The following is a 14,294-nucleotide window of genomic DNA, read 5'->3' as shown; positions in this document are numbered from 1 at the left end:
GTACTTACCTGTCAGGGGAGAAACCATGGTCACAGAGGTGGTTTTCCCAGGACAAGGTTCATCCACTTTACTCAGGGCGTGCTGACCACTGCAATTTCCCCAAATTCAGGAAACTTGACTGCATAATGTGTGGTAATGGAAACTGTGTTCTTGCTCTCCCCTTTAAAAAGATACAAAAACAAAACCAAAAATAAAGAAAATTCCATTCTGATCGTAGTTTCTGATACCTCCCCTCCTCTCAAATCGTCCCCAGTCACCATTTTATATGGAGAGAAACTAAGGCATGAAAGGTTAACAGGTCTTAAGTCACAGCTGGACACTCTCAGAGCTGGAGAGATAGCTCAGCAGTTAGGAGCATGTGCTGCCTTCCAGAGGCCTTGAGTTTGAGTCCCAGCACATATATAGTGGCTCACAGTTGCGGCTCGCTGCATTCATGTCACGTATGTGTAATGAATAATAACCTGAAAAAAATAACAATTAGCTGGGCAGTGGTGGTGCACGCCTTTATCCCAGCACTCAGAAAGCAGAGGCAGGCAGAGCTCTGTGAGTTCGAGGCCGGTCTGAGCTACAGAGTGAATTCTAGGACAGCCAGGGCTACACAGAGAAATCCTGTCTCAAAACACCCAAGGAGGGAGGGGGCAACCAAACAAATGATTAGAGCTAGAATTTGTACCTTGGGAGTCTGACCGAAAAGCTCACGAACCTTTACAGCACTTGGAAGGCTGAGGCAGCAGGATGGCTGGGTGTGAAACAAGTCCGGGCCATTGTGAATTCCAAACCAACCTGAGCTGCAGACCTTGTCTGAAGCAAGCAAACAACAACAACAACAACATCCTGCATCCCAAAGGTTTTGGAATACAAGCCCTGATTCTGATTCTTACCCCCAACACACACAAAGCCTTCTTGCCTTATAAAGTGATACATCATAATGAATAATATCAATTCTGGAAAAATGAAATGTCAGTGTTGATGCTAAGCACCATAAAGTTATGTGTAGGTTATACTAAAACTGTGATTTCTTTGTAGAGATAAATAGCTTTTATAAAGTAAGATTTATACCTCAGAATTTTTTTAAGACAAGGTCCCACCATGTAACCCTGTCTGGCCTGGGACGTTCTATGTAGACCAGGCTAGCCTTGAACTCATAGAAATCTGCCTGCTTTTGCCTCCTGGTTGCTAGGATTAAAGGTGTGCACCACCATGCCCAGGTCTACATTGAATTGTTTGGTGTTTTTGTTTGTTTGTTTGTTTTTGCATTTGACTCGTTAGATCCATCCTAAGTATTGGAAATGCTCAAATGCTGATTCAGGTCAAAATGCTGTGTTCCAACAGGATACAAAATGCACTGAGCTATCCAGGCCTGGTGCCACATGCCTGAGATCCCAGGAAGACCCCATATCAAAAGAGCTAGAACTAGGATATGGTTCAGCAATAAAGAAGCGACCTAGAAGTCATTCATGAGGAGGGGCTGGAGCTGCAGCTCAGTGGTAAGTTATTTGTCTGGCATGTGTGAGGCCCTGGGCACTGCCATCATAAAGAGGAAGATAGAGAAAGGGAGGAATACCAGGTTATAGGACAAACATGATTATCCACTCATATTGACTTCAGCTACCAAAAACTATGAAAAATGAATGCCTTTTGCTGGAAAGCACTCACACCCTCATAGGCACACTCACACACACACACACACTCACATGCACATGTGCACACACACATGCACACACACACCTGCACTGTCAAAGATACGTGATGTGATGAACTACGTCCTCGGAGAATATGATGTTTTTTAAGCTGCTTGGCCCTGGGACTCAGGCAGGTAGGTACATGTGCAGCTGTGCTCACATGGGAGTCAAAGTACAACTCACAGGAGTCATTGCAGGTCCCCAGGGCTCAGGGGTCAGGCTTGGCAGCACATGCCTTTACCCCAGTGAGCCATCTTGTTGCCCCTCCCCCGGTTTTTAAATAATTGAACCCAGCTGTCTCCACCTGAAGCTGGTGCTCTCCAGCTGACTGTTGCCCTTTTCCCTAGCCAGGCTGTGCTGACCGCAGCTGTATTGTTCCTCAGCCCTGCCTTTCTCTTTCTGCTGATGCACACAGAGGTGCTTCATTCATAGCAGACAGCCCTGCTGGCTTCTGAATGCTGAGGATCCAGTGCCAGGAAGCCTGGGAGCCCAGATACAGAGGCAGGTCAGAGATAGGGCCGGATCCCAGGATCCAGTTCTGCTGTGTTCTCTCCATCCAAGCTGCATGGGTTCTGGCTGAGGGGAAACTGAGCTCTTCCCTGAAATCCCATCCTTTCCTACTGATGTCACCCCAATTCCTATCCTCTGCAAGGCCTGTTCATGCGTGGATGGGACCGCCCATCACTTTATAAAGCACAAGCCTGAGTGTGTGCCCATAACCCAAACCATCTGGGCACACGACCAGTGTTAAATGGTGTGTGTGTGTGTGTGTGTGTGTGTGTGTCCATGTATGTTGAGGCTTTGAGCTCATGATGTAGCTCAGTCTGGTCTTGAACTTAAAATCCTCCTGCCTCATCATTCAAAGAACTGGGATTACAGGCTTGCATCCTGTAAAATCCACCCGGATTTCAAGATGACATATCTGAAGGACTCCAAACACAGTCCGAGACCATGGTGAAAGATACCCGAAGCTGAGCCAGGGCTTGCAGCTGTGGCCACAGCTGGATCTGCACCTGAAATCATGGCCGTGACTCATCCATAGTTTGTGTAAGTGACTATGAGGGAACGCTGACTGATTTGGTATCAACAACCACGTCCCAAACCAAGCCAAATAGCCGAGATGGTCCCATTGAGAGGGAGAAAGTCAGTCTACAAGAAGTCTCCTATGTCAGGAGGCAGAGGCAGGCAGATCTGAGTGTGACGCCAGCCTGCTCTACAGAGTGAGTTCCAGAACAGCCAGGGCAACACAGAGAAACTTCTGACTTTACTTCTGCCTCAACTTCCGGGCTTGCCCCCTACTTCCGCTTCTGCCTTTACTTCCGCCTCTACTTCCAGTTTCGCCTCACTTACGGGTTTGCCCCTACCTCTGCTTCTGCCCTTAATTCCACCTCTACTTCTGCGTTTGCTTCTACTTCTGCTTCTGACTTTAAATCTGTCTCTACTTCCATTTCGCCCCTACTTCTGGGTTCGCACCTACTTCCGCCTCTACTTCCGGGGTCGCCTCTACTTCTGGTTTTGCTCCTACTACCTCTGCTTCTACATCCGGGTTGGCCCCTGCTTCTGCTTTTACTTCTGACTCTACTTCTGGTTTTGTCCCCTACTTCCACTTCTACTTCTGGGTTCGCCTATACTTCTGCCTCTACTTCCGGGTTCGTCTCTACTTCCGGTTTTGCTCCTACTTCTGCCTCTATTTCCGGGTTTGCCCCTACTTCTGGGTTCACCTCTACTTCCAGGTTCATCTCTACATCCGGGTTAGCATCTACTTCCGGGTTCGCCTCTACTTCTGGGCACGCACCTACTTCTGGGTTTGTCCCCTATTTCTGGTTACTACTTCCCAGTTCGTCTCTGCTTCCGGGTACATCTATATTTCCGGTTTTGCTCCTACACTGCCTCTACTTCCGGGTTCATCAGATACTTCCACCTCTACTTCCGGGTTCGCCCCTACTGCCGCTTACTACTTCCGGGCTTGTCCCCTACTTCCGGTTTCCCCCTCATTCCGCCACTACTTCCGGGTTCGTCTCTACTTCTGAGCTCACCACTATTTCCGGGATCGCCCATACTTCCGCCTCTAATTCAGTTTTGCTCCTACTTCTACCTCTACTTCCAGGTTCATCTTTACTTCAGGTTTTGTCCCTACTTCCTCCACTACTTCCAGGTTCGTCCCCTACTTCCGCTCACTACTTCCGGGTTCATCTCTACTTCCAGTTTTGCTCCTACTTCCGCCTCTACTTCCGGATTTGCTCCCACTTCCGTGTTTGCCTCTGCTTCCAGGCTTGTCTTTACTTCCGGTTTTGCCACTACTTCCGCCTCAAATTCTGGGTTCGCATCTACTTCTGGTTTGTTCCCTACTTCCGCCTCTACTTCCGGGTTTGTCCCTTACTTCCGCTTACTACTTCTGGGTTCGCCACTACTTCCGCCTCTACTTCCAGGTTTGTCCCCTACTTCCGCCTCTACTTCCGGGTTTGTCCCTTACTTCCGCTCACTACTTATGGGTTTGCCCCTACTTCCGCCTCTGCTTCCGGGTTCGCCTCTACTTCCGGGTTCGTCACAAATTCTACCTCTACTTCCAGTTCATCTTTACTTCCGGTTTTGCTCCTACTTCCGCCTCTACTTCCGGGTTCATCTTTACTTCCAGTTTTGCCCCTACATCCACTTTTATTTCCAAGTTCACCCCTACTTTCGCCTCGACTTCCGGGTTCACCTCTACTTCCGGTTGTCAATCTGTCTGGCTACTTCCTGCTGAGCAGGGACGCTGCATTCTTGGGGGTATTTACTGCAATTCACAGCCATTTTCCAGTTGCGCTTCTGTGCCCTGAGGCCCACGCTGGAACTGGGCCTAGTGTTCTTGCCTAGTCGGTCCTCGAGGCAGGTCCCGGGGTTTGCAGCTTCGCAGCCACTCAGCCTGGAGCCTCTTGGAGCTGCTTGGCCTTGGAGCCTCTGCCACTCACACTCCACTGCAACATTTCAGGAAGTCTTGAGATTCAAACCACATGACCTTAGGCTCTCATCGTCTGTGGAGACAAAAACAGAACCTCCTTTCCAAACCTCAAATTCTTTTTTTTTTTTTTTTTTGGTTTTTCGAGACAGGGTTTCTCTGTGGCTTTGGAGCCTGTCCTGGAACTAGCTCTTGTAGACCAGGCTGGCCTCGAACTCACAGAGATCCGCCTGCCTCTGCCTCCCGAGCGCTGGGATTAAAGGCGTGCGCCACCACCGCCCGGCCCAAACCTCAAATTCTTAAGCCCATATTTTAAAGTCAAAATACCTTTCTTAGCAGTTCCTAGAATCAAATGTCTTTCTCCAGTCCAGAACACAATAGACGACACAACATATCATACACCTGTACACATTTATCTTTTTTTTAAGCTATGTACTATTCTTCCTATCTTTTCCCAATACATACGTCACCTCAGGCCGGGGACAACCCTGTTCGTTTACCCCTCTTTCTCGGTTGACTTCCACTTGCTGTCAAACCAAGTGAAGGATATCAGGATTAACACAAATATCCCAATCCACCCTCACCTTCTAAGGGCAACCTCTCAGCATTCCCTGGTTCCCAATATCTCTGCTGGCACCTCCAATTGCCGATATCTCGGTGGGAGATGGGAACCTCCAATTGCTGCACACCAACGCCCCCATGTCTGCGTTCGGTGCGCTGGAACCCAGTTCACGAGCTTCGGGAAAGGGGCTGGAGGTTAAAATACACAGACATAGACATACAGACAGAGAGACAGCGACACAGGTCATCCTTGAATTCCCCAAGAATGCCCCCTTTATTGTGTTCAGGGGCAGATTATATAGAGATAGCCACGCCCCAGCCAAACCCACCAGAAACCACTCTCCTGCCATCAGGAACTCCTGAAGGTCTCATGCTCAGAGCAGCTGTAGGCACTCAGATCAGCGGATTATAAGAAATTCAGGATCTGGGGTCTCACTGCTCCCAACAGTGGGCCACCATGTAGTTGCTGGGAATTGAATTCAGGACTTCTGGAAGATCAACCAGTGCTCTTAACCACTGAGCCATCTCTCCAGACCCTAGGATAGAAGATCTTAAACTCCTACCTACCTCGTCAGGTTCCTCTGAGGAGAGGATGAGTTCAGCACATGGACTACTTAGAGCAGATTCCAGCTCATGCAAAGTGCCCTAAGAAGAGCGCTCACTGTCCCTCACATGGACACCAGAAGCCTCCAAATCCTCAGAGCCTTGAATGTAGCCACTGGAATGTTCCTCATATCTCCTAGGGAAGATTTAGGAGTATTGCTGTGCTTGTAAGGTCTTTACCTTACATATATATCTTTGTATAGAGTCATTTTAAGCACCTATTAATTGAACAAACTATTGGGCTTCATCATGACATTTCATACATGTATGTAATATATTTTGATCATCTTCGATCCCGCTCCCCTCCCACTGCTCCCGCTCCTCGACCTCAAGTCCCCTGCACCCCCTTCTTCTTTGATGCATCGTTTCTATTGTTTTCATTGTTAAAATAGTATCATGACATGTACACGCACATAAAAATACATAAGTGTAGGCTGCTGAGTCAGTTTAGCGTTGCTCATACGCGTGTGTGTTTAGGACTGACCACTTGGCATTGAATAACCACTTAGGCTAGAGCGCACTTAATTAGGCTGTTCTAAATGGGGAGAACCAGAGAGGAAAGGAAGCTAGGCATGGTGTGCACATCTGTAATCCCAGCACTTGGGAGGCAAAGGCAAGATGATCAGGAGTTCAAGGTCAGCCTGATGGCGTAGTAAGTTCCAGGCTAGCATGAGTTACAGGAGACCCTATCTCAAGAGAAGAAACAGTAAACACGAACAAACAAAAGAAGAAAGACAAGGACCGTGGAGCAAATGACCTGGGTGTCACTCGCTACTGTGAGACCTTGGGTAACCTTCCTGGACCTTAGCTTGCTTCTTTCTTTCTCTTCTTATTTTTTATTTTGTGGTTCTAAGAATGGAAACAAATGGACTTGTGCTTGTTAGATGAAAACAGGTTGGGCCTGATCTAGGCTACTCTGCGTTCCCCTAAGTGTGGGCTTGCGGACTCTGGGCCACGCCTAGAATTGACTCCATTTTTAAAGCGATGGTGTTGGTTTGAATTGCTCCAATTTGAAGGTAAGTGCCAAGAAAGAGTGACTCTGCATCTTGTTCGCAGTAAACACCTATCACCTGCCCACACAGTAGGAGGTGCACAATGATAATTTATCTACACTGATAAACAGTGACTCTTGAAAAGATACCAAATTACAAAAAAAAAAAAAAAGCAGCTGTGTGAGTTTATCAACCCAGACCAGACCAGATGGAACACCCTTACCTGGGACTAGAAGCGGTGCACCCTAAGATCAAAACGTACCAGTTTCACTGCTTAGTCACCAGGTCACTTGTCACAGGCCACACTCAGGAAAACTGCCACAGCGAAGGGCAGGTGCCTCTGTCTCCTCTTGACATGACACTCAGCCACTTCAAACTAGCCCTGACCAGCCTGTCACCAGACCGACGTTTGACACCTCGAAGCCTGCACGTGTGGCTCTGACGACCTCTGCTTCCTTCAGAGACTTCCCCTGCACTGTGTCAGCTCTCGGTTGGCCACCTCTGGGCATCCTCTCCGGACTCCACAGTCTCTTCAACTCTCTCTTAGTCATTCAGCAACCTGCATATTTGACAGTTATGAGATGAAGTATTGATATGTGGTCTGAGAGTTAATATTAGTCATTAAGACTGGAATAAAAGCCTGTGTTGGGGGCTGTGGGGTATAGCTCAGCTGGCAGAATGCTTGCCTAGCATGTGTGGAGCCCTGGCTGGGTTCAGTCCCCGTTACTGTGTGAACTGGATGTGGGGGTGCACACCTGTAATCCCAGCACTAGGAGGTAAAGGCGGGAGGATCACAAGTTCAAGGCCATTTGTGCCTAGCTAGCAAGGGACGAAAAGTAAATGTCCAGATATCAATGGAATCAGGACTATTGGACAAATTGCAGCCCAAACAAATCAATGGGGCGTGTGAATTTATTGTTTAGTCAATAAATCCTGTCATTGTGGGAAGATGCAAACCTGTCCATCTATGTTTCTTTCTTTCTTAAGCTTTTACGCTTTCATATATGTGTGTCTGTGTGTGAGGATCTGGTGTGTCTCTCTGTGTGTGTGCATCATCTTGTGTGTGTGTCTCTCCATGTGTGCATCTTGTGTGTGTCTGTGTGTCTCTGTATGCATGTGCATCTTGTGTGTATGTATGTCTCTGTGTGTACATCTTGTGTGTGTGTCTCTGTGTGCATGTGTATCTGTGTGTATGTGTCTTTGTGTGTACATCTTGTGTGTCTCTGTGTCTGTGTGCATCTTGTGTGTGTATGTGTGTCTCTCCATGTATGCATCTTATGTGTGTCTGTGTGTTTCGCTGCATATGAATCTTGTGTGTGTCTGTGTGTCTCTGTATGCATGTGCAACTTGCATGTATGTGCCTCTGTGTGTACATCTTGTGTGTGTGTGTCTGTGTGCATGTGTATCTTGTGTGTTTGTGTCTCTATGTGTGCGCATTTTGTGTGTGAATCACTGTGTTTGTGTGTATCTTGTGTGTGTGCATCTTGTGTGTGCATCTTGTGTGTCTGTGTGCATCTTGTGTTGTCTGTGTGTCTCTCTGCATATGCATCTTGTGTGTTCTGTGTGTCTCTGTATGCATGTGCATCTTTTGTGTATGTATGTCTCTCTGTGTGTGGGCATCTTGGGTGTGTGTGTGTGTGTCTGTATGCATGTGCATCCTATGTGTATGTATGTCTCTCTGTGTGTGGGCATCTTGTGTGTGTGTGTGTGTGTGTGTGTGTGTGTGTGTGTGTGTGTGTAAGATGAGAGAGGAGGAGGCACATCCCATGACGAGCATGTGGAGGTTAGAAGGCAAATTCAAGGAGAAGATTCTCTCTCTCCACCATGCAGGGTCTGGGCATCAAATGCAGGTTTGCAAACTTGGCAGCAAGCACCTCACCTGCTGAGCCATCTGGCCAGCCATCATCTATGTTTCTAATAGAACACACTCGTGACACTAGGCAAACACTGTACCTACTGAGCCATAAAGACCTCGGTGTCTTTATGGTGGAATCAACATGATAAGAAGCCGGGCGGTGGTGACGCACGCCTTTAATCCCAGCACTCGGGAGGCAGAGACAGGTGGATCTCTGAGCTCGAAGCCAGCCTGGTCTACAGAGAGAGTTCCAGGGTAACCTGGGCTACACAGAAAAATCCTGTCTTGAGGGAAGAAAAAGATAAGAAGACATAATTCTAGGGCTGTAGTTAGGTTTAAACAGCTAACACGGAGAGTTGGCCAGCTCTCCAAAGACCTAACTGCCTCAGTATCCCAGCCCCCACAACACCCATTCCCTACCCCTCCTTGAACACGCTATCAGCTGCAGCTGGGTGACCGGAGGATGCAGTTGTAACTGCCCACCCTGGCAGCAGGCACTGACACACTGCCACTGCAATGGCTGAAGGCCACCCTCACCCATGACAGCTTGTGTCACAAGTTCAAACAGAGACTGGTGATGTGAGCTGTCCTGACCAGTGTCCCTCCCCCGTGCAGCCCTGTCCGGCTCTAATGACCAGAGTCATTCCCTTAGACTGGCCTCCTCACCAAGCCCCACTTTAAACTTGAACTCATTCTATGCCCCAAGGCTGGCCTCAAATGTGAGGTCCTCCTGCCTCAATCCCCCAAAGGCTGGGATTACAAGAATGTGTACCACACCTGAGACTGTCCTGGCCCCTCAGCTGAAGTCCCTGAGTTCCATAGCCTACACGTTTGGTACAGACACAGTCCTGAATTTGCTACGCTGCATTTTACAGAAACCTACACATCTGTACCTCTGTGTTCCAGAACCTCAGTGTCAGGGAAGGGCTAGAAGTTTCTGAGGACCTATGAGCCACATTCCTTAACTCCAAAGGCCTATTTCCTATCACCCTACCTGGGGTAGAACAGCTTGTATTGTCTGTATGGGGCAGGATGGCTGAGTCATTGAGAAGGGCCGTTTAGGGTGTATGTACTTTTCTTGTTACCATACCAAAAGTCCGGACAGAAATAACTTTAGATGGAAAGGTTGGGATTTAGATGGAAAGCCTGTGAACTCACAGCATGGGAACCTAGGCCCTTAAGCCGGGAAAGGCATGGAAGCTGGTGCATCTTGGCCTGTGGCATCGGGGATAAGTGAAGCGGCTTATTCACATCTTCATGAATCAGGAAGCAGAGAACTCTGGCAGGAAACAGAAGTGGGGATCACCTTCAAGGTTCACCCCCAGCCAGGGCTGGAGAGATGAGTCAGTAGTTAAGAGCACTGGCTACTCTTACAGAGGATGGGGTTCGGCTCCCAGCACTCACATGGTGGTCCACAACCATCCCTAACTCCAGTTCCAGATCTGTTGCCCCCTCTGACTTCTGCAGGCACCCTACACACATGGGATGCAATAATACATGTAAGCAAAACACTCACATAAAATAAAATGAATATGTCTAATAAAAGTTTTTAAAAACACATTTACCCCCAGTCACTCCCTTCTGCTAGTTAGGTCATAGTTGTAGAACAGTACCAGCTGGAGACAGCACGTTCAAACATGTGTCAGCCTCCGGGGCCATTTCACATTCAAGTTGTACAGGAGGCAGCTAGGGCCTGGGTTCAGTTCCTAGAAACTAGGGTGAGGATGCCCAGGTCTTATGGCTAAAGACTTGTTGGTTCTGGGACCAGAAGCTCTGAGTTCTTGCTCTCTGGACTCTAGAACACTTAGGGTCTAGGTTCCGGGGGCATAATGGGGTCTCCTGATCCTGGGATGTGACTTCTAAGGGCTGGGAATCAAAACAGCTCCTTGAAAAAGGTGTGGGTGTGGACCTTGGGGGAAGGTGGAAAGAGGAAGGGGAGAGGCAGGGAGGGGAGCAGAGAAAAATATAGAGCTTGATAAAAATCAATAAAAAAAAGAAAGAGAAAAAGCTGTGGGTTTCTGGCTTGGTGGACTGTCCGTTCTAGCAAGTGAGAAATCTGGGACAAAATTTCCGAATCCAGGACCAGTGAGATGGCACCAAAGCCTAATGACTTGAGTTTCGATCCCATATGGCGGAAGGAGAGAATTGACTGCCAAAAGTTGCCCTCTGACCTCCACACTGTGCTGTGACACATACAGGCCGCCACCACCCCACATACACGCCGTCACCCCAGATGCTGGTTATGGTGCCATACACTGTGAGTCCCAGCACTCAGAATACAGATGCCAAGTAGGTCTGAAGTCAGCCTGGTCTACAAAGTGAACTCTAGGCCAGCCAGGGCTACACAGTGAGACCTTGACTCAAATAATTTTAGTTAAAAAAAAAATAGCACACACACATGAATCCTTGCTGCCAGACTGTTATGTTTTTATTCCCAGAGGAGAGCCCTGTTTTATTTAATTGATCAATTATTATTTATTACATCTTTATTTTTTTTGCATGATGTGTACATGTGTGGATCCAGAATATACATGTCACAGAGCATACATAATACGTATATGGAGGTGTGTTGAGCCTCACCTCCCACCTTTCCTGAGACACAGTCTCTCCTTTAGATGTTTGCCATTGCATACACAGGTTAGCTGGCCGTGACTTCAGGGGCTCCTCCTGTCTCTGCGTCCCATCCTGTTGTGAGAATACTGGGGTGACAGATGTGGGTTATAGATGAGCGCTACCACACATGCCTTTCCTGTGGGTTCCGGGGTTTGAACTCCGGTCCTCACACTTGCACAGAGTCTGAGCCATCTCCCAAACCCAGGAATCTTGATTTCTCAGGATATAACATTCTTACTCTCTGAGAGCTTCCAAAGACCACAAATGGCTGCCCCAAGTACTTACAGGCATTGTAGGCAGACTCTGGGGGCTCAGCAGGGCCTCCCTCAGCCACTGAACTAACCTGGGGGTCCAAGTAAATTTGATAACACTGATTCCCCAGAGCTCAAACTTGACAAACCTCCCCTCCCCACCTCCCCACATTCTCCCCCTACCTGTCTTCTCACATCCCCCTGCATTCCCACCCCCATCCCCATCCCTCACCCATCTTCCCAACAACGTGTTGTGACCAGGAGAATCCACAGAGCTGGGACGCTGTGGGGAGACCGACCACCCACAGCCCCTGGTCCCTTCAGGGTGCCAGCTTTTCTAGCAGCACACTGATGCCCCTGGTGGGACTGTGTGCTAACTCAATGGGGGATTCCATAGATGCCCCCTCCGGCTGCCCAGAGACTACACACTTGACTAGGTGCAGACACAGTACTGGGTGTTGACAATGGCTGTTTGGTCGGTTCTCCTTCAGAGTTTCCAGAGACTGCTGACCAGATGCCACCCCTGGGAACCAGAGAGAGATCGTTCAGTGGTTAAAATGTTTGCTTCCCAATGTGAGAACCAGGGTTTAGATCCACTGGAAAACACCAGATGGGTCTGTCGGCCTACCTGGAATTCCGGACCCAGAAGAACAAGACAGGGGCTCTCCAGAGAAGGCTAGTCAGTGAGACTAGTCTTAGTGACAAGCTCTGGCTTTGACTGAGAGCCTGGCTAGGTGGAAGAGGATATTCCCAACATCAACCTCAGGCTCTCATGTGCATACGCACACAGGTACAGGTACACTCTCCCACATGGCCAACATGCAGGTACACACATGCATACCACACTCCTGCATGGAAACGGGAGGAGAGAAAGAGTCCATTGCTACCATCATTGTGTGCCACCCTGCCAATCGCCAGCATCCTGGCCTGCTTTGCCTGCATCTAAGACATCCTTTCGGCCTCTTGAGGTCCTTGCATCTATCCAATGAGTTGCTGGCACCGAGCACCTGTTTCCAAGGTTTCGTGGCTGATATGTGCCCTCTCTAGGCTCAATATCTATTGTGAAACTGGCCAGTAACTGAGTGGTAGAAGCCTTCGGCGTAAGTGCCTAGGGCCTCCATCCAACCACTTGGTTGCTCATCTGGAGAAGCTGGCTCCACACCTGTCTGGGCTCAGCTCATAGTTCATCTGTGTGCCATGCACAAATTAGTCCCCAAGACCTTATGCTTCCCCCTGGCGCCAGCCTCAGATCCGCTGACTGTATTACGGTCTAGACCCTCAACACTGACCCAACCTGAAGTGCTAGCTCTGTTCTGAAATCCAGCCCCCAGCTCAGATCTATCACCGTACCAAAGACAGAAGGGCTGTGAGTTCACCCAGCCTGGACTGCACAGCAAGACCTTGTTTCAAACCAAAACCAAATGATTAAATACAAATCTTCCAGCACTTGCTCTCTCAGTTCCCACCCCTTTGCCACTCTAGAGACTCAGCCTCCAGCCCTTAGCCGTCCCAGAGACCTATGTGAGCCGGTGCATGATCAGACACCTGTTCTTTTTTTTATATATACAAAAGCAATCAATGTGTATTTATTTGGGACACATTGGAGGGCTCAAGTATATTTAATTTAAAAGAGAGAACAAAAATAGCACCACTGTTTAGAAATCAAGGGAAAGACAGATCATCTAGGAAAAAGGATGACATGAGAAAGAGGCTGGACAGCGTGTTTCCCGGCTCCTGACTGGAGTCCCGCTTTGAAGAGGTTCCTTGTAGGCACTTCTGAAGTGCCAGGGGATTGACAGGGCTCAGCAGCCTATGTGTGCCAAGGGCTATCGATGGTGGATTCTCCCAGCAGGCTCTGGGTATAGAGCAAGATGATCCTGACATCACATAGTGGGGACCACTCACCCTTGAGGACGTCCAGGCAGATGTCGCCCTGGTGTCCACGCTGGGGTGGTAGCAGGGTGAGAGGAACTTCACTGTGGGGGTGCTGTAAGGGAGAGTTTACACCTCAGGTTTCCGTACACCGTGCCAGCTGCTCCATGGATGGTCCCTTCCCGCTAGAACACGTTGTCTGATTCAGGAAAGGCGGGAAGTCCTTTGTCGCCAGACATCACGGGGGTCATCAGGTCCTGCTGTAGACTCTTGCCCACAGGGCCCCAGCTGGTTGCCCCTGCTGGGCTCAGCTCCCTTGCGAACTGGCAGCAACGATGGTGGCATCTGGGTAGCAGTTTTGTGAGGCCACCCCCAGAGTGCTGGCACCGAGACAGGAGTATGTGGACGAAAGGGCAGCTGGCACGGTGTACTCGAGCCACCTACTCGAGGCTTCCGGCGTTGGTTCTGCCCACGCGGAGCTCTCCATCCCTCACCCTGCACCTCCTGGCCTTGGCTTTCTCCTTGCCCAGTCCTGCAAACCCTCCGACACACACCTCATTCCTCACATCTCCATTCTAACTCATCTCAAACACACCGGGTCCCCTTTGCACACGCATCAGGAATCCTTGCCCTCTCCTAGTTAAGGGTTTTATTGCTGCGATGATACACCATGACCACAAGCAGGTTGTGGAAGGAAGGATTTATTTGGCTCACACTTCAGCATTGCTGTTCATCACTGAAGGAAGCCAGGACAGGAACCCAAGTAGGGCAGGGAGCTGGAGGCAGGAGCTGATGCAGAGGCCACGGAGGGATGTTGCATACTGGCTCACTCCTCATGGCTTGCTCAGCCTGCTCTCTTATAGAACCCAGGACCTTCTGCCCAGGGATGGTGACACCCACAGTGGGCTGAGCTCACTCATATCAATTGCT

The 14,294-nt window shown here is 49.2% G+C and overlaps 1 non-coding gene and 1 pseudogene across 1 annotated transcript; one reads left to right on the top strand and one right to left on the bottom strand.

Moving 5' to 3' along the window:
• Positions 1–163, top strand: LOC119822094. Its single transcript, XR_005286698.1, has one exon. It is a non-coding gene; the product is annotated as a U1 spliceosomal RNA (small nuclear RNA).
• Positions 164–13,154: 12,991 nt separating this feature from the next.
• On the bottom strand, positions 13,155–13,851 carry LOC119821879 (annotated as a pseudogene).
• Between the last annotated feature and the right edge of the window lie 443 nt (positions 13,852–14,294).

Source organism: Arvicola amphibius, chromosome 8, assembly GCF_903992535.2.
Source record: "Arvicola amphibius chromosome 8, mArvAmp1.2, whole genome shotgun sequence".
Taxonomy (NCBI): domain Eukaryota; kingdom Metazoa; phylum Chordata; class Mammalia; order Rodentia; family Cricetidae; genus Arvicola; species Arvicola amphibius.
This window is presented reverse-complemented; position numbering and strand designations above follow the sequence as displayed.